Source organism: Ischnura elegans, chromosome X (assembly GCF_921293095.1).
Source record: "Ischnura elegans chromosome X, ioIscEleg1.1, whole genome shotgun sequence".
NCBI lineage: Eukaryota > Metazoa > Arthropoda > Insecta > Odonata > Coenagrionidae > Ischnura > Ischnura elegans.
Genome location: NC_060259.1, coordinates 119436845 through 119463416, shown reverse-complemented (window position 1 = coordinate 119463416; position 26572 = coordinate 119436845). Strand labels below are relative to the sequence as shown.

Below are 26572 nucleotides of genomic sequence, written 5' to 3'. Positions count from 1 at the left end.
TTCCCCCTGTCTTCCCTCCCAACTTTGACTTTCTTCTTCCATTCGGGGTAAGACCCATTCATTTTTTCCATTTTCCAAGTTCCCATTCTGTCTCTCGCTTACCCCACAATCTCACCCCGAACACGGTTTTTAACTTCCCCTCTCCGTTCAGTATTCCCCTGCCATGAAACTTACGTTACAGCTATCATCATTTTACATTAAATTCGAGTGAACCTATCCGTTAATATTTCTTGTACAAATTCATTATTCATCTCTAAAGTATTATGTAATTACTGCGTACTGGACATTCAAACAATTCGAGAAGAGAGCTTGGTGATCCTAACCATCGTTCTGGCCATCTCTCAACAAGTGAGATGAATAACTTTCAACAAAAATACTTAGTATAGGAGTGGGTGAGAAGCCAAGGGGAACAAATGATTTCTTTTTTAAACAGAGTTATGTGCAGATATCACGCAAAGAAAACAAACGAGTTGAACTATATATTTAGTAGTGTATTTGATTTTCTACTCGATGCCAGCCCAGAATATACACTCACTCGAATCCCTTGGCATCCAAGTTTTAGTGCATTTCTTTTAAAAATTAACTTTACCAAACTTCGACAAGAAATAAATCACTTGTACCCCTTGGCTTCGCACCCCCTCATATAAAAATACTGTCAGCACATGGTTTCAGGGAAAATTATAACGGTTAATTTAAATCCATATGCATGGATTATTGAGAGTACGTACTTAAACAAGGCGGACTGTACAAATCCCGCTCCAGATGTACTTATTTTACCAAATCCGGTCCAATATTTGAGTAAATAATACGACCAATATAAAAAATAATAAAAAATAACCAATTGAAATTCTTTTGGCATCCGACCCCCAAGGTAATACCTTAGTAACAGTTTGTTACAAAAAATGTTGCTGATATACTATTTTTCAATCTCCTCTCTTTTTCTTTCACCAGTTTCATTTAAAAACAGCTCTCGAGAATGATGCGTAAGCATTGAAACCGGTCGTGTAAGATTAAAAAAGTGAGGAAAGTTACCACAGCCGCCTCAATTATTATTAGCCATGGAATTCTACACATTCAACTTGTCGACAGTCTGTCTGATTCGTTTAAAAACGTTGATCCAGAGAACGAGGTTATATCTTACAAAATTACAAATATCTACACTCAGTAAGAACTTTTAAAGCACTTCAAGAAACTAAATACAGACGAATAAATGGAATAACATGATTACTTAAACGACAAAATGAAAATAAATGTGACTTACCAGAGTAACGGATTTGACAGACTATACAAAATGTCCCGAACCACTTGGAGATGATGTATGTCGAAATGTAGGACTGCTTCAGGCCGGAGGGAGGGCTGGAAATTCAAAGACGAGACGAGATATATAAGGTTGTGACAGCACTTGGTGAATCAACTGCTTCATCATTTCAATCACTTGCACAGATCTCTGCAATTGGTGTTCATTTCGTCCATTGTCACTTTAAGGGATAAATTCCTAACTTTGCCTGCTAAGTCACTAATCGCAGCACAGGAGTATATGTCGTTAAACAAAAGCTTAAATCACGACGATTTTAGGCCAAAATCGCAGTTTTCTGTAGCTCTACTTAACTTTTTCACCGGCTCGTAAAAAATAAAATAAAGGTTCGCAGTCGCAGCTGGAGTGTCGTGGCTTCAAAAGACCCTGGCTGCAGTCCCCAGCGCCCTCCACTACAAGGCCCGCGACTTGCCGCAGTAGGTTAAAACACACGCCGGTAACATTAGCGAGGAAGAATGTTGAATGGCATTCCTTGCCTTACTAGGATGTCTTTGAAAACCACAATACTACCGAATTCCGTCTCACACGATTGTCTGCGAGACATAGAGAAGTTGGCACAACACCCAAAGACACAAATATTAATATGAGTCATTCACCACGGGAAATATTCTAACGCACATACTTCGAGATGACAGCTGTCATAAACTCTCCCCACTAAGTCGATATCAGTCCTATTTTTCCAGATCCACTCTTCATTCCAGTTTAGGGGAAAATGGGAAGCTTAGGTGCAAAGTGACGTAGTATGGAAGGAGACACTTTGACGAGACAGTAACACAGAGTAGTGGTTGTCTCGCAATATTTAGTGCACGAGGCGATAGATAAGAGTGACGGTCAGAAGAAAGGAGCTGGCAGTGCTGCATAGAGATGCCACGGTCACTGTTGGCCGACAACAATACGCGAAGCGGCGAAAACTCACAGTGCGGTAATCATAAAAAAAACCACGTCCCGGAGAAGTCAGATGGGAGGGAAAACACTCTACGTAGCAGAGTCACTGACTCGAGAGGATAAGTCAAAAATAATGCGGCAGCGGCAGAGGAATCGGTTTTCAAGCGGGCGCGTCCGACGTCCGGCCGGCGAGTGGCATCAGGTACTACGGCGGCGGAGGGTCGCTCGTCATCGGCGAATGCGTCTCCCTCGGCGGGGGATCGGGAGACACGTCCGAGTTCGACTTCAGAGGGTTGGTGGGAGGAGTGGAGTGAGTAGTAACGCGCGGCGGGAGCCGGTCGAGTGAACTGCCGAACTGCGAGGGAAATAGTGGTGAAGATAGGAGGGGGAGGGGAGTGGGTGAGGGGGTTGCGACTGTCTACTCCCGGCGATGCGCGGCGCGGTGCGGGGAAGCGGTTCCCGGCCGCATGAGGGCCCAGCGCTCCCGTGGGGACGCCGCGCCGTGGGGCCCTCAGCCGAGGCCCAAAAGCACGCCGGAAGACTGTCACGGTATCTAAAGATTTGATCCTTGGATTTTTCTTCCTCATAGAATAATCCTCCAAGGCCGTTAGAACATTAATTGCGTAAGCTTGGTTTCGCTGATGGTAGGACCCGGCCGCCTATGTGACGGTGCGGGATTCCTTGTCCCTTCCCTTCCTTCCCTATCCCCTCCCAGGAGGCGTCGTCGGGCTCCTATCGCGGCGGCTCCTCCTTCCTTGTTCCTTCTAGTACTTGCCCTCCTGCGGGAAGAGGAAAAAAGCCCGCGCTTACAGTCCCTGCCGCAGAAGTGCAACCCGCGAGCCCCCCCTGGGTGTCTCGTTTCCACTGTCACGTGATACGAGAGGATAGAGCGTCGTTGGAACGCAATGGGGGGCCAAGAAATCGAATCGCTAGTGTAATCGCATAAGGAGGATGGGCTGCGGTGAGCAAGTTACGCAATCAAGCATTTGCCGATCCTACGTGCTCCAACTTCGTTATGTCGCGGGCGCCAACAGTTTTATCTCATTACATGTAATTGCGCCCTGCGGGTCAATGATAGTAACCACTGGCTGCTCCATTGAAGCACAACTCAATGACAAGAAGAGAAGTGTTGTCAACACAAAAGCGGCACGGGGCATCGTGTTGTAGTAATAGGCGAACATGTAACACACATACGTCTACTGTTATAAGGTCCACATATGATTCCACTACCCTTGAGATATGATTCCGATCCAGTACCAAGACACAATACAATATAGTTTTCCATACTTGGTTTAATTCTCACGTATGATCTACATAAATGAGCAAAATTGCAAGCCGATCACTAACTGAGTCTGAAATCTGAAGATGTATACATTGCTGCAGAAATAAAACAAATATACTTTCATTACTGTTGATTCACTTGAGTGGAACAAATTTACAGCACAGATTGGTTTGTAAATATTTAAACGAGCACAAATCACCGAAAATCATAGACTCCAGAGCTTCATAATTATATTGTGGAATGAAATTTTTTTACCGGCTGAATTCTTTGGGTTATAATTTTGCTGAAATAGAGTCAGAGTCGTTTGAAACTGATTTAGAAATATTCCTAAAGTGCAGCCGTAGCTTACCGCAAGGTAAAATTGGGCTCATAAAAGTTATGAATAATGTATGTAATATTAAATAAGCGAAAGTAATTTTAAATTTTAAAATTTTCCATTTAAAAATATTTATGGCATACTCTAGGAATTGTATTTATTTTGGGATGTAAAATTGAAAAAAATACTACATGTTCAAACAAGGCTGCCTTTATGTGAACACATGTGTTACTGATCATTGGCACACATCCTTGTGTACAGATTCTTCCGAAAATATTCTTATTTCAGTCCTTTTGTCACACTTAACACGAAAAGATTTATATCATCTCATTTCTTAATTAATGTTTACATTTTAAGGATATCGAATGCGATGATAGAAACTGATGTATGACACTCAAGTTGGAAAGAGATTAAACTCAATTTCCCTAAAGAAAACCTAGGGTCGGGATAACTTAGAACTTGTGAAATACGCTTCTGATTAAACTCAAATTCTTAACATTCCTTTGCACGCTAAAATTAAATGTTTCCGTCCAATACGACCTGACTGTCATGGTTTAGATTGGCCGATAGTAGCATTAGGCGGGTTGGGAGGATCGGAATTCCAACTGCCAGCTGATCCACACCATGTGGCTACGGGGAAGGAATATTCGTCGGTAAAGAAAGATGGGAAGGGAAACAACGGAAGAGTGCGGCCAGCTAATAATGATTTTGCGGAGGCACATAATCTTGTGAAGAAGTTCGAAAGGGGGCCAAGCATAGATTTCAAACTTCGTTATACATTCAGATATCAAAACTTAACTGCCTTGTAGGAAGAAAAAAAACACTAAAATATGATTCGGAATGAAATTCTACAGTTTCATAGAACCTAAAATACTCCTTTTATTAAACAAAGGAACCTATAAATTAATAATTAAAAAATAAATCGTTCACTAATTGCATCCAGATGTCACACCGATGCAGAAAACCACCGGTTCATAAATGCCCTCGCCCGAGACCTTGACCTTCCTGACACAGCATCTGAATTACTTATCTTTCGGTAAAATTATAGGAATATATTAGAACATGGAACAGATATTGCTTTTTATCTTACAGGAGAAAATTATTTGCTTCCCTACTGTTCTCAAGAGTCTTCCACTCTGTGAGTTATGAAAGTGATGTGAGTGAGTGAGTGAGTGATGTTAAGAAAATCCCGAAGAAAATGAAATTTCCCGAGTGCATTTCCGATAATGGCAATCTATTCATTTACAGTTCTAAGCCGAGTTTGCAATGAGTCGTGATTAATACTGTCTACAAGTTTTCTCAGTTTTATTTTCACATCAACAAAAATGAAAGGAGAATACGTACCATTGCTGTGGCAGTGAAGAATTATCAAAAACATCGACGGATAACTTATGTGGATTCAAATTGCAAATCTTTCTCTTTCGACTACTAAGAGCCGTACAAAATGTCCTAATTTATGACGTGCTTGGGATAGCAAGGACAGAGATAGCCTCTGGTCGAGAAAAGAGTGGCATGAGAAATAAAGCATTTTGTGGTAGAGAAACCATACTAAGCAATTATCTGGTTAAACCGCAAAAAATAACTTTGCCTCCACTGCTCAAGAAAGAAGTCCTTTAGGAGCAGCTGTTGAAGGCTCTGAATAAATATGGGAAAATGCCACAAATTAGTTCTGAGAAACATAATACTGGGATTTTTGATGGCCCACAAATTTGACAGCTAGATAGAGTTCGTGAAGTTAATGAATGAGGCTGAGAAAAATGCTTGAAGATCGTCTGATGATACTGTACACAATTTTATGTTACAGAGGCAATTATTACATAAGGTTTGTACGCGTGATGATAAAAAATATTGGAAGCCTGACAGGCAATATGAGTATTAAGATTCACTATTAGCATAGCTTCATGAACTGCATTTTACAGAATTTTGCAAGTACGAGTGAAGAATAAAGTGATAAATTTAATTACGATATAAAAACTATGCAAGACTGCTACAAATGGCTATGAAGTACGCAAATGATGGCAGATTATTGTTCCAACCTTCCGAGATATAATTATGCCGAAGTCCTTCTTCAAAATATCGGGAACGAGGCTTCAGAAGTGGCTACTTACTCTTTTACAGGATGCTATTTTTTACAAGTGCAGTTGTAAATACGCGCTCCCGACATCTTAATGGAAAATGTATTTCTTCCATTCTACTGGAAAATATAAAAAATAATAAACTCATTGTAGATTTGTTTTGTATCTTATAGGCGCCCTTAACTCTGGTAACGTAAAACGCCGATTTTTTTGTCTCAAAAACTAAAGCTATCACGGAAAAACTAATTTTACATTTAGATTAAGGAGATCATTTATACAAAAAATAGACGTAAAAAAGTCCGGCACTAATCTCAGTTTACACGAGTGTTGTCTTTTACAAAAAACCTCTCTTTTCCAATTGTGGCTGCAACTGTGTTGCACTTAACAATAAGGTGGAACAATGTATTACTTGGTCAGACTGAATAAACTAACGTATGACTTACATTCCTCTGTGAATTTATTGATTCATCAATAGGGCCTTATCAGCTCTGTGAAGTTATTCATAAAATAATCACCTTCTCCTTTCAGTCGAGCAATCCTTTGTTCAATAGGGTGGTTTCCTATTATTTTTTATTGCCTAAATCGAAAGATTATTACTCCTGGAGTACGTATTTCACGCTTTCTATTTTTGCTATTAAATGAAAAGTGAAAATTTCCAAGCGCACGAAAACGCGACGGGTAAGTATGAATGCTGGGAAAAGCTCCACGCGACGTCGTTCTGCTTCTCGCTGCCGCAAGTGAGGTGACCTTGGGGCGAGGCTCTTGAGTGCTGATACGATGCAGGATGATAGCAGGTAGCTGAGTACCATGCTACCAGGTTACTGAGTACCATGCTAGCTGGTAGCGCTTGGCTTAACCCTTTCGCTGCTGTTCACTCTCCGAAAACCTACTCCTCACATGCGGCGAAAATGTTAAAATGCGTTTCGTGGGCCCATGGAGCAGGTACTTCCAGGATGGGTGTGTACACCCTCCGAAGGGTCGCTAATCCGCGACCCAATCCTCGACCAGCTCACCCACGCAGGACCGTCTGCGTGGGTGCGGACAACGGGAAAATGGCTATTTTAGCAAAGTTAACAAAATCGTTATTTTTCATTGCAGAAACACGGTTCAAAGACGTGATTGATTGCTTGATTGGCAGAAGTGCGATGAAAACAATCATTTTTTGATGATCGGATTAATCGATTGATTTTCAAATTGCAGTCAGAGCGGTCACTTTTCGGGAGGGAGGCCCCCCACTGGTAGGGTCGAGGAGACGGTTTTACGTGAGTGAGCTGGTCGAGGATTCCTGGTCCCGGATTAGCAACCCTTCGGAGTGCTTCGGCGAAAGTGCTGACCGCATGGCAGGGACGAAGGAAAAGTACGTCCACAGCAGTCTGCCGTGCGGACGTACTAGGTACGTCCAGAGCAGTGAAAGGGTTAAATAAGGATTATTAATATCTTATCAAACGAAGAAACTTTCCGACCAGCCAGTTTTTATAGGAGATTATTAAGACATGTTTTCCTGAGCTCTGTGCCTCATGCATGCATTGGTAACTCCAGACGACGTGAAACTCCTATCCTCTCGTGTAGAAATAAGGTCCCTGTGACGTCACATGGAGTGGCATCGCATGGGCGCCAATCTGGCCTTTTTCAAATGAGGATTAAATTGACCATTGCCATTTGTCTAAACCGGTATTTCTAAAACCAAATAATTTGTTTTTTATGAATACACTAATGGGGGGTAAGACCGCACGTCACCGGTTAAGGCTTAAGTTGATTCAGTACAACCAGTGCGAGGATGGTATTGATATGAAATAAATATGTATGGTTAGAAAAATGGAACTGTTCATGTATCCAACCTTTTTCCCTACGCGTTGGTACATTACGCCAAACAGACGATGTAATACGGTCAGAGGTGAGTTCTTCCGATGACAAGCATTTATTTTTTATCATCTGGAGACTAAGTTGTGAAAACACCATATTTGTGGAGAGTGGGAAAAATCATGAGTCGTTACGCCAACAGTTGCGCTCAAATTTTATGACAGAAGAACATCATTAGATTGCGTCAGTGGCTGAGTATTCATTAACACAGTAATTAGCAACGAAAAAACATTATTGGAGCAATGACAATCTTATATCAGTGTTTCACGGGCAATAAATTCAACATTCGGAAACGGTCATCGAAATAAACATTATACGGTTGATATGCTTATTGCTGTGCATTTTAATGAAATTGTGAAAAATGTACCTCATCAATTTCATGGCTCTGTCTTAAGAATAAATATTTCTGGAAATCCTTGTGAAATGTCAGTGAATAAAAATATTTAGCAATCTAACAGAAACAAACAATTATAAGGTATGATCCCTAATTCGCCAATTACGAGCACTAAAATATATTGATGATAAAAAATGACATAAAAGATGCGCACACTTGAGGTTTTCAGGGATTGATGCGAAAATACATTGCCAACTTTTTTTACACGACAACCGATCAATCAAACATGAACGAATATTAGCATTGGAAAGGCAGCGCAACAAGAGCAACAGCCAAGGTACGATGCAGAGTGTTAGAATGGCGTGAGGGATAGAATGTTCTAATACCAAGCGAATGAGATTGATACCCTAAACGATTCGCTATTTTGTTTATTTTATTCAAATCCACTGTGTCTCGAGTACAATCTACCGATTTGATCGATAGATTTTTCTTCCTTATAGGAAAATCTACTAAAATTGGTAGCATATTAATTGCGTATTGCTTGGTTTCGTTAGTGGTAGGACCTGCCCGCCTTTGTGACGGTGCAGGATTCCTCGTCCCTTCCTTCCCTCCCCGTCCTTTCCTTGGAGGCGTCGTCGGGCTCCTATCGCGGCGGCGCCTCCTTTTCTTGTTCCCTCTCGTCCTTCCCCTTCTGGGGGCAGAGGAAAAAAGCTAATCGCTTATAGTCCTCGCCTCAGGAGTGTATCCCGCGAACCCGGCCCAAGGGTTTAGTTACCATTGTGTCTCGAGTACAATCTAACGATTTGATCGTTGGATTATTCTTCCTCATAGAATAATCCCCCAAGGTCGTTAGAACATTAATAGCTTATGCTTGGTTTCGCTGATGGTAGGACCCGCCCGCCTTGTGACGGTGCGGGATTCCTCGTCCCCTCCCTTCCTTTCCTATCCCCTCCCAGGAGGCGTCGTCGGGCTCCTATCGCGGCGGCGCACAGTGGTCGGAAATCGAAAAACGCCGGACAAAAGTCCGAAATGGCTTTTTTGAGGTAGACAATTGAAATTTGGCGCAAATACGGGGAAATAGTTGCTGATTTTGAAATAGAAAGTCATTTTTATTAAGTCTCAGCCGTTATGGAGTTACGGAGGCTTAAACATGACGAAATTTCGAAAAACTTGCCATTTATCATTTTTCTTCGAAAATGTAAAAAGTTACGCAGATGGTAGAGCAGTGGATGGATTTTCATGAAATTTTAAACATGATCATCTGTCATTATAGTTTCTTGCCAGTACTTTGCATAAGTTTCAGACATTTTTGTTGATATTTGTGTGCTGTAATGTATCAAAATGGCGGAAGCTTTTTTCAAGCAAAATTTCACTTAAAGCAGTCATTATCTTTTTTATAAGAAATATGTATGTCGAGATATTTCGCAATAATACTAACAAAACATATTTAAACGTTTGTCTGCAAAAGGTTTGGGAAAAAGTTTGCGGCCCTGAGAGAAAATTCGAATTTTCGACCGCGCGTCGCGGTCCGGCTCCACGCGGCGGACCCCGGTAATATCGATTGCGTGTGATGGTTGAAGTTGCTTGCACCTAAATTCCTCAAATTTGCCTTTTTCAAGCAAAAAACACTTTTGTGGATTCCCTAAGGTTCTATATCGAAGATATTTTGAAAGCAGTATTGGTCATTAGGTCATAAAATGGCGGACATTTTGTTAGGCAAAAGTTAACATAAAGGAGTCATTATCTCTGGTTTTAGAAAAATGTATATCATGATTTTTTGTCAGGGTATTAAGTAAAAATAATTATAAAGTATTCTGCAAAAATCTGTGGAAAAAGTTTGCGACCCTGAGAAAAAATTCCAATTTTCGATCGCGTTTCGCGGCCCGGCTCGGCTCTGCGCGACCTCGAAACTCCGACTCCCCGCACCGACGAATTTCTGAAGACCTTAATCGGTCGCCGTTTCATCGCATTGATTAATAAATTAATAATTTAAGCCATGTATTAATTTACTGCATTTTAGATTGGAATTGGCCTTACTTTTCGGTTTATCATTGTTAATAGCAAATTGAATGCTACTGATTAACCCCTAAAATTCAATTTATCCAATCCATCAATCAGTTCTTTTATGTAATCTCTCTCTGCTTTCGCAACTTCTCTAGTCTCTTTTAGCCACTGAAGGCGAATAGGTCGGCAAAATCTCATAGAAGATGGCCGAGGATTCGCCCATAATATCTCACCTGGAATATTAAAAGTAGGTACTAAAAATTCCTGTAATGATTCCAATTAGATAAATTACAGATAAAATAGACACGTGAATCTCATTCCTGTATTGTCATCTAGTAACCTAAGTGGCACCAGGGAGCTCATAAATAAATACTCATCTGATGAGTCAGATAGTTCCCACAATTGCTTATATTGGGCATGGCCCGAACTGCCATCAAATCCATATTTGCACACTAGTGTGCAATCTACTTCATCATATGAGGTTTCAGCAGTTGAAACGTATGACAGAATTCGCGAAGCTGTGTGATTTAAGAGAGTTTGAAGACTCACTTCGCACATGTTTTCAGTTACCCTGATTCCTTCGGAGTATGCCATACTTTTCGCGTTTAGGACTCTATCGTAGCTTGGATAAAGCTTGTGTCTATACTTTTGAGCCGAGCGTCTCAGTGTATTGTACTGACTCTTCGTTAGCTCAGTTGTAATAACGAGAGACACAGCTTCTTCAGGGGTCATTTCCCTCTGGGGATTATCCCTTTTTCTCCATTTAGACAAAACTCTTCTCGCCCTACTAGGAGTGGTTGTCGTTACCTCGGAATGTAGTTCGGCGGCCGCAATATCTCCTTCCTCCCTTAAACTAAGAGAGGTTGCCAATGCGAGCTCCGCAGCAGAGGAAGACATTTTAATATTTTGGACCTTACGTCTTTTTGATCTCTCCGAGGAAACACTAGAATCTATTTCCGGCCTTCCCAGTGAACTTAGGAAGTAATTATTTAAAAGTAAATAACCCAAGAATAAAAATATTATGTTGTTCAATGAAAAAGGAAGGTTTTCACCGGATGGCACTTACTAGTCTCAGCAGAAGTGCTAGTCAAATACTGACGCACGGTGTCAGGAAAGTTCATCGACTCCATGAGCCATGCGTTATTTCGCTTTAAAAATGTATTTTTATTCCGAGAACTTCTATTCCACCTTTGCAAGTAGGGCAACAAAGAGCTTATTCTGACAAATTCACGAAGACTTCTAATAGCGTCATCAAATTGACCTAAATCAAATCTTCGCACAAGAAAATCCACCAAATATTCCATTTTTTCAGTAGGTGATTTGAACTTTATGCCCATCAATGTATTATGGAGATCAAGCCGCGAGATAAAATTGGAAGACATATCCAATCAGGACTGAAAAACTTGTCTAAGGTCTGAAAATTAATGTAATAGAATGAATCTACCCATTCCACAAATTGTTCAACAACGATAGGCTACATAACGCCAGAAAGTAGGGGCGAAAAATCGGTATTGAAGAAAGTTTGTAAAAAATAGTTCAAGGGACGTAAGAAAACTGGGACGAAAAAGCACGAATGACTAACACCAGGTAAAAACACATGGACAGATATCTTACCTCGAATAAGGTGTGGATTGCTGAGGAAAAAAACACTGATGTAAACCTTCGAAAAAAAACTCGGTAAGGATTCCTATCACTCACACTCAATATCGCGAGTAAAAAAATATTTTATCAGAAAAGATTTCTCCCAATTCACTTCACCACATCACTTCACCACAAATGCCAAGATAGAACTACTGCTCAACATGCATTTTCTATAGGATAGGGATGGTCCACCCAGGGAAAACCCATTATAACTGTTAAAGGGTGCGCGGTGTCATAAAAACTCCCTCAGGGACCGAGTCGCATGGTGCTGTGAAGGCGGAGGGATTTGGCGGCTTGCAGTTTGAAAATGCAAAGAGAGTGGAAAGGGAAAACAGCCAACCCCACACCCTTCCACAAAAGAGTGTATGAGGAACAAAACACCCTCATGTGCACTCAGGAATTGAAGGAGTTCATAATTACTCGGAAAATTCCGTGGAGTAACCGAAGAAAGGCATATTCATCACAGTTAGGCATCACAGTCTACAAACACATGCGCTGGATATAGTATCCCTCTATGATAATAAATATATGACATTTGGTTATCATTGACAGCATGGATGTCTTGAGTAAGACGAATACAGGACATTAAGGTCCTCAGAAATTCGTCGGTGCGGGGAGTCGGAGTTTCGAGGTCGCGCAGAGCCGAGCCGGGCCGCGAAACGCGATCGAAAATTGGAATTTTTTCTCAGGGTCGCAAACTTTTTCCACAGGTTTTTGCAGAATACTTTATAATTATTTTTACTTAATACCCTGACAAAAAATCATGATATACATTTTTCTAAAACCAGAGATAATGACTCCTTTATGTTAACTTTTGCCTAACAAAATGTCCGCCATTTTATGACCTAATGACCAATACTGCTTTCAAAATATCTTCGATATAGAACCTTAGGGAATCCACAAAAGTGTTTTTTGCTTGAAAAAGGCAAATTTGAGGAATTTAGGTGCAAACAACTTCAACCATCACACGCAATCGATATTACCGGGGTCCGCCGCGTGGAGCCGGACCGCGACGCGCGGTCGAAAATTCGAATTTTCTCTCAGGGCCGCAAACTTTTTCCCAAACCTTTTGCAGACAAACGTTTAAATATGTTTTGTTAGTATTATTGCGAAATATCTCGACATACATATTTCTTATAAAAAAGATAATGACTGCTTTAAGTGAAATTTTGCTTGAAAAAAGCTTCCGCCATTTTGATACATTACAGCACACAAATATCAACAAAAATGTCTGAAACTTATGCAAAGTACTGGCAAGAAACTATAATGACAGATGATCATGTTTAAAATTTCATGAAAATCCATCCACTGCTCTACCATCTGCGTCACTTTTTACATTTTCGAAGAAAAATGATAAATGGCAAGTTTTTCGAAATTTCGTCATGTTTAAGCCTCCGTAACTCCATAACGGCTGAGACTTAATAAAAATGACTTTCTATTTCAAAATCAGCAACTATTTCCCCGTATTTGCGCCAAATTTCAATTGTCTACCTCAAAAAAGCCATTTCGGACTTTTGTCCGGCGTTTTTCGATTTCCGACCACTGTGCGGCGCTTCCTTCCTTGTCCTTCCTGTCCTTCCCCTCCTGTGGGCAGAGGAAAAAAGCTAGCGCTTAGAATCCCTGCCTTAGGAGTGTAACCCGCGAGCCCGTCCTTGGTGTCTCGTTCCCACAGTATCTCTAGTACATCTAAGGATTTGATCGCTGGATCATTATACCTCATAGAACGGTCCTTCAAGGTCGTTAGAACATTAATGCTTATGCTTGGTTTCGCTATTAAGTGGGCCTTCTTCGCTTCTATAGCGTTGAAGTGTTTTCCCCGTCCCGTCCCTTCCGCACCTTTCCCTTCCCAGAGGCGTCGTCGGGCTCCTATCGCGGTGGCGCTTCTTTCCTTTTTCCTTACTCTCCAGCCCCTGCCCGGGTGATCGGGCGTAAAAGCCACTGGCTTGGTTCCTGGCCCTAAAATGGCCTGTCATCTGGCAGACGGAGGGATAACCAGGATTCGAATTCGATCTCCCGATCAGTATCAGCCAATCAAACCACCAAGCCATCCTCTCAAAGCGTTGGTACTTTTGGATGTCTTTCAGAAGCAGCAGAAGCCTGTCAGTTCCGAATTCAAATCCTGGTTAAGCTATATCTTTTTCAAGACGAACTTCATCCGTCGGTGAATTTAACTTTGCATCCGTGCGCGTGACTGCGTGCAAAGTCACTTCTTCCGTACAGGGGTTTGGAATTATTCGTTGCAGAATTGCGACAGAGTAAGGTTTATTTTGTCGGCAGTGGCTTGGTGAGCCCTGTTTCCGTCACAAGTGCTCTAGTGTAGAGTCGTGACGTCAACACCTTGATCGGTACTATTACTCATCCTGAAGTCCGCTGTCGAGAAGATGGCTTAAGCCAAATATTTTTTCATGGTGAAGTTCATCCTTGGTGAGTGTGTTCAGTTTTATACATCACCATATTAACGCTACAACAGCCATCAAGAATTGTTCTTAAAATATCACTTATCTACCATTTTTCACCTTAAGGAACGTTTCGAACACACGGAATACGTGATAATAAACTTCAATAAACTTGCACTAACGCGAAATCTAAACAAAAAGACATGGAGGACTGCAAATTTAGTCTTGTTCACTTGTATTTTCCATTACGCTCCGCTTCACATGGTTTTCATTTCGTTCAGCAATATCTGGTTCGCTTCTCTAAAGCTTTCCTCCTTAAAAGAAGTATTTAATGCTACCGCCTGCACTTCAAAATTTTACAGCTAAATATCTATACGGTCAAATGAGAATATAATTGGCATATTTAAACAATGTTAGGTCCACTCATCTGAAGTAATATGACTGTATCAACGAATCATTTTTTCATTAATTAGGGTGGTAGATAAATAAACTCGATTTCTTCGACTACTAGCAACTGCTCAAACATTCATTGAAATAAATTTGATTTCCATAGCCCTTTTCACACAATATATTCACCCTTCGAAAAAAAATTTTTGAATAACGATGTAATCGATAAAAATTTATTCACAAGAGACAGAATTGACAAATAAGGTGTTTCCTCCTGATAACATAGATTCCTACAAGTTGTGAACGCCGGAGTAGGACAATTTGACAAATGTGAAACATGTAGATTGACTAAAATATACCTACGTAGCTCGGTGATCCTGGGTTTGAAGTAATAACGTGAAGTATAGATATATTTCTTCATTAAATAGGTATTTCAAAAAAAATTCGCCTTTGAATCCCAACATATTATTAAAATGGAAATGCATGACAAGATACCAGGGGCTGGTGAGCAAAAATATTCCATTCAGAAAATTCCTACTGTTAGATATTTTAAAATAAGAGCATAATGGTATGCACTAACGGTAAGCCATGAAAGCTAGAAACTGTCTGATATGAATTCTATATTCATGATGAAGTTAATGCATCAGATATTTGGACATTTTAAAATTAACTTATCTGACTCGAAATCATCAATTTTCCCCTTAACTTTCTGAATATACACAGTTTATATAATACTTAGTTAAGTAACAGGTTTTGGTCGGGAGGTAAATGAAAGTAAAATATTTTTTAAGCAAACAATTCCAATTAGCTGAATTTTTCCCGTGTTATTCAGTGCAAACAAACGCGTAGGAGAAGTCTTAATTGGCGTATCCTTTATACGTCGGTATACATTTTTCAAAGGGGATGAAGTCTCCATTTACAACGTCCAGTCAAGTTGCTAATGTAAGGACCGAGAGCTTTTAAAAGGATAAAAGGAATAAAAAAATACTATTTCCCCAAATAGACTGCATTCTTCATTATTCATTACACGTGGGTCAACCCAAAAGGGCATGGTAAGATACCTCAAGGAAATAGAGGCAAAAAAGAAACAGTTTTTCCTGTAGTTCTTTTGCTTGATAGCTCCCAGCTGTTTACGGTTGCACAGTTTTAAAGAATGAAATCAACTCCTACACTCTTGTTCACTAGGATATGCAAGTGGAGCATTTAAATAGCATTCATTGTTCCTATTCACTGGTGACTGAACATATGGAGCGAAATACAAGTTGAATCATGTTAAATTACCACTTGTTGATCGTTTAGAAAACTACATTATTTTTCTAATTACACAGCACACGACTCATCGGGAGAAGAGCTCTTTCGAACTCATGAGGCCATTAACGATCCTGCATAATTCATATTAGTTGACGCTTACACGCTACATTTCGAACCATCAAGAATTAAATACTCCAGTAAATTAAATGCAAACTTGGAGGTTGCACGTGGTGGAAGGGCTCCATATTATGCATAAAACACACTTTGTTACTTCCACGATATATTTTTTTTTTATTTCGACCGATTTTGGCTGTTACGCTATTAAAAAGTACATAAAACATTTTCTGTACTTGGTAATGGTGTAACAGCCGAAACCGGTAAAAAAATAGATTAAAATAAATATACTGTGGAAGTAACAGTGTCTTTTATTTATAATAATAGCACTAAATATTGACGTTATATAAAGATACTTAAGTGCGCACTATACAAGGAATTGCTTTCATTATGTGGTACGGACATTTTTCAATCAACAAATTCTTTATTACCAGCATGGTAATGTAGGAGCGTGGTCGAGACATTGAAACCGATGATACTTCAATAACATTTCTTCGGTCAAACTGTGCTCAGAGGAAATTCTTCAGATTGCGACAAAACATACTGTAGCAAACAAATGTGGTTTCTGTCTTAAACATCACCATCATTTGCGACAATAACAATTACAAACAAACATTGTACAAGTACTGGTATCAGCACAAAAAAAAACGTTGGAATCATTTTTAAATCGGTAAACCGAATGAATTGCAAGAATTTCGGAACAGCAGTGGAATGAAATTAGTATTTAATTTCTAACCTTAGAAAACAAATGATAGACCAGAAAAATTACTGATCGCGGGAAACTGTGGTAACTACACCATCAACTTCGTTGAACGGAAGATAAGAAGATTTTAATGGAACAAATATGAGCGGAGTCAGAGGGGTATAACTGTGAATTCGATCGGATATGTAAAGAGCCCATTAACTACACATATGTTAAAAAGGAAAATATTTGCTGAACCCAATCCTTCTCCTAATCCAGAAATGGAGTTCCTAGACATCATAGAATGTTTGACATTAAATTTATAACAAAAAAATTAGATGTAAGGAATGTTAGCGTACTTTCTTACTTTTGAGAGATCACTTACAAAAACGAATGAGTACTATGGAGAAAATTTGAAAGGGGGTTTTAGTAATTCTAAATTACCAGCTATTTTTTCCATGAGAGATTTTTCTCCAACTTTAAAATTGTAAGAACATGAAACGATATTCCAAAAGTGGTGAAGGAAAATATAGTTACGATACGCTTACGTTAAAAAATATAATTTAATCACGAAATCTCAGTTATTTTATTCATCATCATTCAGTCTGATTCGTCGCGAAACAAATTTAATGCCTTTTATTCATACAGTATCTCCATAGCCTAAAAGAAACCGCCCAAATTAGGACAGTGGAATCGTTCCATCAGATTTGAATTCTCACTTCATTAAAAGAATTAGGTTTACGAAATGGAAAGATAGATTACAACCGAAAAACTATTATTTATAGCTCCGCTATTCTATCATAATGGGGTTAACTCATTGTCAAACCCAATTTCGCAATTCATGAAGATAATTTCATTAGAGGGCTGGGAAAGATATGTCATAACGGGAAAAAAAAGTCTTCCTCATCCATCAGCCATTTTATCATACAGTTCTTGGGGAATGATATCCTTGGGCCCGGGGAGGAAGTCTCTTATCTTGGTCACACAGTTGTATCTGGTGACCACGTCATGCTTTTTTAATATTCTGGCGATCCTCTCTGACGTTCCAGCAATGAAAGGGATAGTGTGAGGATAGCTTCCTTGACGACCAAGAACTGTATGAGGGGGTATACAAGGTGCCCTGCTCTTGCGGAAAATCCTACATAGGGGAAACTTGCCGCTCCATGCATGTGAGGATTAAAGAACATCAAAGGGCGACCAATAACAAGCAGTTTCAGCTCTCTGCCATCGCCGAACATGTATGGTCGGAACCTGGCCACGACACAAAATTTGAGGAGAAGAAACTTTTAGTTAAGGAGTGCCGCTACTTCCCTAGACAAATCAGGGAAGCGATAGAAATTCAAAAAACACCTTTGAATTTCAATAGAGAAGACGGATACTTCCTTCACAGCGCATGGAAAACAGTCATCAAAGAGACAGCCAATCACAGTGCAGCTCCCATCCAGCCTACAGTATATAAGCGAGGCAGAAACCAACAGCCGACACATTCGACCTGAAGACGCTGGCAGGACAGCCAGCGAAACTGTTGTCAATCAACCAACAACCTGACGCGGAAGAAAACCCTGGAGAAATGCAGAGATCAGACCATCGCCGCGGAAACCTACGCTCTAACATACCAACACATTATTCATACATCTGTTTTCTTCGCAAAGAATCAAATACGAAGACAAAATACGGCGACAAAGGGAATCGAGGCGGGATGGGAGTGGTCCGAGTAAACTCAAGCAAGCAATCCCATCCAGAATGATTAGTGATTAATCTATAAATAGGCGAGTCGCCATCAGAGGCGTCACCTCCGTTCTCCCTTCAAGGCGATTTCAATTCTCCGAGGAATGACATCGGATACGTTCTGAGAAAAGATTTATCGGTCTGCCTCCGAAATAGAAAAAGGCCAAATGCCATACATCCCTCTGCATTTTTCAGTTTAAAACCTTCCCCATGTATGCCCTTATCCATCTATCACTAAAAGAATTAAAGGACAGTTTGCTTTAAATAATAGGGTAGTTTCCTCCATCAAAGAAAACGAAAGGTATTGATTGCGATTCGTTACCCACCATGTCCATTAATGTATTCATAAAATCCACATTATTTGGTTTTAGAAATCCCAGTTTAGACGAATGATATCGGTCAATTTCATTCTCATTCAAAAAAGGCCAGATTGGCGCCCATGCGATGCCTTTCCACGTGACGTCACAGGGACTTAGTTTCTATACGAGTAGATAGGAGTTTTACATGGTCTGAGATAACCAATGCATGCATGAGGCACAGAGTTCAGGGAAACATCTCTTAATATTCACTCATTAAAAATACCCAAGTTCGGAAAGTTTCCTTCCTTTGATAGGGGAATAATGATCCTTATTTAAGCCAAGCGTTACCTGCTAGCAGGGTACTCAGCTACCTGCTAGAAGTCTGCATCGGAGCGAAGCACACACCCTCGCTCCAAGGTCACCTCACACGGCGGCAGAGGGAACCAGAATGACGTCACACGGGCTTTATCCCAGCATTCATACTAAGCCGTCACGTGTTCGCGCGCTTGAATATTTTTTCGGTTTATTTCATCGCGAAAAATAGATATTGCAATTTAAAAATCTAAATGCGTGAAATAAGTACTCCAGGAGTAATAGTCTTTTGATTAAGGCAATGAAAAAATAATAGAAACCACCCTATTACCAGATTGTTAATTACAAAAATCTGCGAGGAAGATTAACAAATCATAAACTGGGACTTAAAAAATGATGCTACCTAATTTTATGAAACTAAATTTAAGTTTTATGAGTCAATTCGGGGAGTATGAAAAAGATGCAGTAATCCGGTAATTTCGTAGTTAGTAAAGTTTAATGAAAAGAAAAAAGTTTTATTTTCAAATTACTTAAGACAACTGTTCTAGTTTCAAGTCAACAACTGTTCAATCTGTTCACGCAATCTGAAAGAGGAGTGGTAAACAAAACCTCATGCCACTAAAAAGGGTAGAACTCGAAGGCGTAATATTTTGCGTCATATCCTGTGCGCCGTGCGAAATTTTTATTCTTTCTTCTGCTCTGTTGATAATTTTGCGTCCTAATATTTTTGATGTTGTTAGAAAATGGACCACAATTGTAAAGCATATAGTTTTGCAAGCTTTCTAGAATGAAGAAGGATACTCACAAATAGATAAGGACCTGGGATTGCTAATAGTTATCGTTTTTACAAGTACAAAATGAAAATATTTCACAACTTTGGAGTAAACTAGACGGGCGTCTAATTTTCAACAGTATAATGGGGAGGAATTAATTCAAAATAACACTGCGGGTTATTCGATTTGATGAAGCGACAGAAATGAGGAAAAACAGAGGCAAAGATAAGTTTCAGACTATTAGAGAGATATTTGATGTGCGGAACTCCTATCTACTCGTATAGATACTAGGTCCCAGTGACGTCACGTAGATTGGAATCGCCTCAATCGCGGTTAATCGCCAATCTGGCCTTTTTCAAATGAGGTTAAAATTTACCGTTGCCATTCGTCTAAACTGGGATTTCTAAAACCAAATAATTTGTATATTATGAATACACTAATGGTGGATACCGATTCGCAATCAATGCCTTTCGTTTTCTTTGATGAAGGAAACTACCCTCTTCCCCTCATAGTTTGCTGACATGGTGCAGTTAATGAAAGCATATAATCAAACACACTAGGCGTGACTACGCGAAATAATCTTGTTTCATGGCGATTTTCTGTTCATTTTCAACAAACGTTTTTTCTACCGTACAACCAGTATCACCGCATAGCGCCACCATTAGGCTCCTAATTGATAATCACTAGATGCTCATGAGCTAGACTGAGAGACCGAATCACAACACATAAATAAAGAAGAAATAACGTTCCATAATTTTCAATCCAACCACGGATCCGCCTTCATGTTGAACTACGGTAGAAAAATTATATTTTGTACCATGCAATAATATAATTTTCATAATTAATAGTCACGGGCGTAACTTGTTGGAAATCCATAATCGCAGGAATAGAAGGATCAACAACTTTGCTGTTTCCATTAGGTGGAACATATCAAGGTGGATGATTTTACAGAGTTGATAATGTTACTCTGTGACCAAAGCATGGTCGGTCTCAATAAATTACTATGAGGAAATTGCAAAGTTGCTGATCTTTCTATTCCTGCAATATAATTTTTACTATTTTTACTGCTTGAGGAGATATCAATATACAGTTGCCGCTGTTGGAAAGCCAATTAAATGTTTAAAAAAGTAAAATATGCCATAAATATATCTGGCGTGAAGTGGTGAGGTAAAAATAAAATTAACGATCAATCAGAGAACCTTCTTCGTTTGGCTTGACTTATTTTAAAGGTTTCATGAGAGAAAAAAGCGACTCACCTATTCCTTCACCAGATCGATGCAATCATTGGGCCGACCTGAAATAAAATTACATTTAAAATTAGAAAATAAAATATAATAGCCCTCTTCTTGTAAACGTAAAATTATTGTTTTACGGAAGAGCCAATAACTAGAAATGAGGTATTTAGTTAAAAGATTGAAGTGTGTATGATAATTTTAATCCCATCACTCAGTGCTTTACGCCTATAACTTCATCATTTATCAAACTTCCCACTTCGTAAGAAAACAAAAAATAGCCTCTTTCAACCATGTACTCGGGCTACTGGTTGTCTGATCGCGTAGGTTACAGATGAAAACCCAGATTAAAGCTTCACTGGTTTAATTGCTTCATTTATACACATATCCCCCAAAACATCATAATAAGTCCTTCACATCGGGATAGTTGGCAACTTATAACAATGGACGATCACATACTCGTATGACGTGGAAAACTGGCAATTTACGCAGCCAAGATTCGGACCTTTGTCCTTAGATTTGACACGTGAGAATTTTACTCCAACGCCCCCGAGGTCGACAAAAAAAAATTGTTCAGATTGCAGGTCGTTCTTGGTTACTGAGAGTTGTGCAGCGTAACTTTCTTAAGCTTCAGGTTCCTTCAATTTATTACGTGTCGTAATGGACTTTCTGTACAAGTTGTATAGTTTTCTCTGTTTCCTAAGTTCCCTTCTCACGTCGTTGTTGTACCAGCGAGGTTCCTTATTATCACATTTCAATTTTTGCGTAATATGTTCGTTGATTCCTTGGCGCAGAATTTCTAAGAAGTGTTTCCATGTTACGTCTGTGCTTTGGTCCTTCGATGTAACTACAAATTTTTTGCAGGAGTCATTAAGAATCTCGCCAAATTTTGTTAAGTTGCATTTATCAAATAAATAAATATTGCGTCCAGGTTATACGGCTGACGCTACACCAATTTTTAACGTTGCAAATATCACTCTGTGATCGCTTATACCGTCAATAATATCGAGTTGTTTTATCAACTTAGGATGGCTTACTGCTATAAGGTCTAATATCTTATTTCGTCTCGTAGGCTTGTCAACTACTTGGGCGGGAGATTGATTTGCAAGTATGTTGAGTAATACCTCGCTGATTTCACTATTCCTTGAATTCGGTTTTACAGTGTAAGTATCCCAGTTTATGGATGGAAGATTAAAATCTCCCCCGATTACTATTACACTTTTACTATCTCCCTGAGTAAATGCGGATATTTGATTTTCTAGAAGGTACATAATATCGACTTCGGAGTTCGGCGGTCTATAAAAAGAGCAAATATGAAAACTCCTTTTGTTTCGTTGTTTAATTGTACACCATACGCTTTCTATTTCGTTGTCAATTATTTCGTGGGTGGCGCTGTGTAAATGTAATTTAACTGCTATAAAAACTCCGCTACCTGTTCTATTGCGTAGATCGCATCTGTAAATTTTATACTCTGGAGGAAAAACTTCGCTTTCGCTAATATTTTCCGTAAGCCAACTGTCTGTCCCCATGACCACGTCAGCGTCCTGAAAAATATGCTCGATTTCGGACCTATGTTTTTAGAACCGAAATGAACGTCATATGCGAGGAAACGGGAGAAGTCTATATTAAGCAGGCGAATAGGAGAGAAAAAGAATTTTAGGTGCAGGACATAAAAGCCAAGCTAAAAAATACGACATCAAAAAGAAGACATAAGGGATGTTCCAGGTATGTGTGGGTCTAATAATCTACCAGGAGCTTCACCCTGCAACAAATGCAATTCATCTAATGCAACAAAAATCCCGTGGATTTTAACTCAACAAATTATTATTTCAATAGGATAGAATATCTCCTAAGATTAAAATTCACAAGCATTCCCTGCTGGTTATTGTATTAATATTTTAACGGTGAAAACCTTGTAGGACTGGACGGAAACGAAAAATTATTCCGGGGAAAATAGGGAGAAAATCATTATGTTTTCTGCATTTCCCACAAGAAATGTACCACACGTAGGTCCCCTTAGCAACGCTTAGAATGAGGCAAATAAGATAAGCAGCCATAAATATATCACTTCTTGTCTTCGATAAAAATCTATGATACACCTACGAAGAGTAAAAAAATCACCCATAACCGCTACGAACGACCAAATGTGCGTGAAAACGAAACGTAATTACCCACAATTAATTCCATCGCCACTTAATTACGCCATTTGTACCTCAAGCTTCACCCGAGAACAAAGGCAACGACTTCATTAGATCATATCGCGGAGTTCTTGGAGGTCTAAGACAGATTGAAAGCGTAAGAGGATTGGCTCAATAAGAGGCTATTTCTCGGACAAGGCGACCTTATCTGTGCCGTTCAATAAGCCAAGAATATACGTCTACATGTTCCAGCAAAAGAAAGAGAGTTAAATCGTTTCATCACGATAAATCGCTCAAGCACACACATAACGCAATTGCTTTCTCTACCGTCCTTACAGCGGATGCTTAAAATACCCTATAGATTCTCATCGCAGGCATTGACCTATACAAACGGAAGATAAGAAAATAATCTGCGATGTAAATTTAGATTTTTCTGGAAGAAAGGGGAATGGGGTTTATTTCGCTGGCAGTGAGGTAAATGTGGAAGCCGTGATATTGAATAGGAATAAAAGGCAGAGTGTGGGTGGGAAGCAGCATATGGTGGGGTAAGTCGTAAGCGAAGGTATAATTAAAAAGACGACTGAATTGGATTGGATGTTTCTGATGAAATACATGCGCGGACGCCAAAAATTACCCGATTGAGAACTATTGAGTTTGGGCAGCTTGATGTTCTTCCTTCGCTCAGCTCTGCAGAACTTCCGAGGAATTTTCCCTTGAAATGAGGGAGGAGTAGCAAGCCGTGACACATTGCACATGCAGCAAATGGTTAGGGGCCTTGAAGCGGTGCTGGACGACGCGGAAATGGTAGTCAAAATTCACTCCACAGTCAACTGCCCAAATGGTTATGCAATATGGTGGTTGAATTTCAACAAATAAATAAGCGCGTAAGAATTCAATAGCCATGCAACGTCCTATGGACCTATTGATAGATATTGCGAAGTTTTAAGATCAGAAAAATATTTACAGTGTGTTTGTGAGCAGCATCAAGTCATCCGTCACTGGGGCTCGATCCGTGGAACCCCTGATTCGAAGCATGAAGCCTTTACCCACTACACCACCCGAACGATTGGGTGTTAGGGCAGTCTCAATGCCCAATATGTCGGCTGTGTCCACTATGTCCCGACGAGAGTGGATTCCATTGTAGGTGAGTCGAGGGCGAAGCATACTTCGGAGAATATGGCGAAGAATTCGTAGCTGGATCTTTTGCGCCTTGTGATAATGCGACGGGTATGATTATTTCCCCGGTATAAGGGATATATTGCTTTTAAAACTCCCGGTTGTATGAGAGCATTACGAGGGCAAAATTTTGGTAGACAAGTAGTTCCTGAACTGGCCGCTCTCAGACGCCAACGAGCTTTGCGTTAATTTTTTCCGCCACTGTACTAGAATATTTATGATTCACACGAATGATGCTTGGTACTGCATTTACATTGGTGAGTCTTCTACAGCAAGCGTTAGACAGGGTAGGCTATGCCAACTGAACTGTTCCTGATTGACTTTCATGAGTCATGATAAGTTTTGACCTTGCTTAATCATTTATAATACGAAGAAAACAATTGTTTTTGTACAAATATAGAGCATACAATAGAGCGAAAAGAAAATCGGTAATTAAGTGCAAGCCTTCTTACTGCTTTAATTTCCGTGACGGAGGTCCGCAATACCCTCACATTTCAAAGCACTGATTGCTTTTCATATTTTAGCAGATGAGATAAATTAGCGGTATGATAACTTTTTTGCGAATTTAATCTAAGTTTTCTACCAGTTAAGGTGGAGTGTTTTGCAGAAACCTGTCTTCCCCCTGTCTTCCCTCCCAACTTTGACTTTCTTCTTCCATTCGGGGTAAGACCCATTCATTTTTTCCATTTTCCAAGTTCCCATTCTGTCTCTCGCTTACCCCACAATCTCACCCCGAACACGGTTTTTAACTTCCCCTCTCCGTTCAGTATTCCCCTGCCATGAAACTTACGTTACAGCTATCATCATTTTACATTAAATTCGAGTGAACCTATCCGTTAATATTTCTTGTACAAATTCATTATTCATCTCTAAAGTATTATGTAATTACTGCGTACTGGACATTCAAACAATTCGAGAAGAGAGCTTGGTGATCCTAACCATCGTTCTGGCCATCTCTCAACAAGTGAGATGAATAACTTTCAACAAAAATACTTAGTATAGGAGTGGGTGAGAAGCCAAGGGGAACAAATGATTTCTTTTTTAAACAGAGTTATGTGCAGATATCACGCAAAGAAAACAAACGAGTTGAACTATATATTTAGTAGTGTATTTGATTTTCTACTCGATGCCAGCCCAGAATATACACTCACTCGAATCCCTTGGCATCCAAGTTTTAGTGCATTTCTTTTAAAAATTAACTTTACCAAACTTCGACAAGAAATAAATCACTTGTACCCCTTGGCTTCGCACCCCCTCATATAAAAATACTGTCAGCACATGGTTTCAGGGAAAATTATAACGGTTAATTTAAATCCATATGCATGGATTATTGAGAGTACGTACTTAAACAAGGCGGACTGTACAAATCCCGCTCCAGATGTACTTATTTTACCAAATCCGGTCCAATATTTGAGTAAATAATACGACCAATATAAAAAATAATAAAAAATAACCAATTGAAATTCTTTTGGCATCCGACCCCCAAGGTAATACCTTAGTAACAGTTTGTTACAAAAAATGTTGCTGATATACTATTTTTCAATCTCCTCTCTTTTTCTTTCACCAGTTTCATTTAAAAACAGCTCTCGAGAATGATGCGTAAGCATTGAAACCGGTCGTGTAAGATTAAAAAAGTGAGGAAAGTTACCACAGCCGCCTCAATTATTATTAGCCATGGAATTCTACACATTCAACTTGTCGACAGTCTGTCTGATTCGTTTAAAAACGTTGATCCAGAGAACGAGGTTATATCTTACAAAATTACAAATATCTACACTCAGTAAGAACTTTTAAAGCACTTCAAGAAACTAAATACAGACGAATAAATGGAATAACATGATTACTTAAACGACAAAATGAAAATAAATGTGACTTACCAGAGTAACGGATTTGACAGACTATACAAAATGTCCCGAACCACTTGGAGATGATGTATGTCGAAATGTAGGACTGCTTCAGGCCGGAGGGAGGGCTGGAAATTCAAAGACGAGACGAGATATATAAGGTTGTGACAGCACTTGGTGAATCAACTGCTTCATCATTTCAATCACTTGCACAGATCTCTGCAATTGGTGTTCATTTCGTCCATTGTCACTTTAAGGGATAAATTCCTAACTTTGCCTGCTAAGTCACTAATCGCAGCACAGGAGTATATGTCGTTAAACAAAAGCTTAAATCACGACGATTTTAGGCCAAAATCGCAGTTTTCTGTAGCTCTACTTAACTTTTTCACCGGCTCGTAAAAAATAAAATAAAGGTTCGCAGTCGCAGCTGGAGTGTCGTGGCTTCAAAAGACCCTGGCTGCAGTCCCCAGCGCCCTCCACTACAAGGCCCGCGACTTGCCGCAGTAGGTTAAAACACACGCCGGTAAC

The 26572-nt window shown here is 39.7% G+C and overlaps 1 long non-coding RNA gene across 1 annotated transcript; it reads right to left on the bottom strand.

The window, feature by feature from the left end:
- Positions 1 to 1275: 1275 nt before the first annotated feature.
- Positions 1276 to 26103, bottom strand: LOC124171083. Its single transcript, XR_006867658.1, has 3 exons — positions 26078 to 26103; positions 20911 to 20948; positions 1276 to 1356 (listed from the first exon to the last, which is right to left on the bottom strand). It is a non-coding gene; the product is annotated as an uncharacterized LOC124171083 (long non-coding RNA).
- Positions 26104 to 26572: the final 469 nt, after the last annotated feature.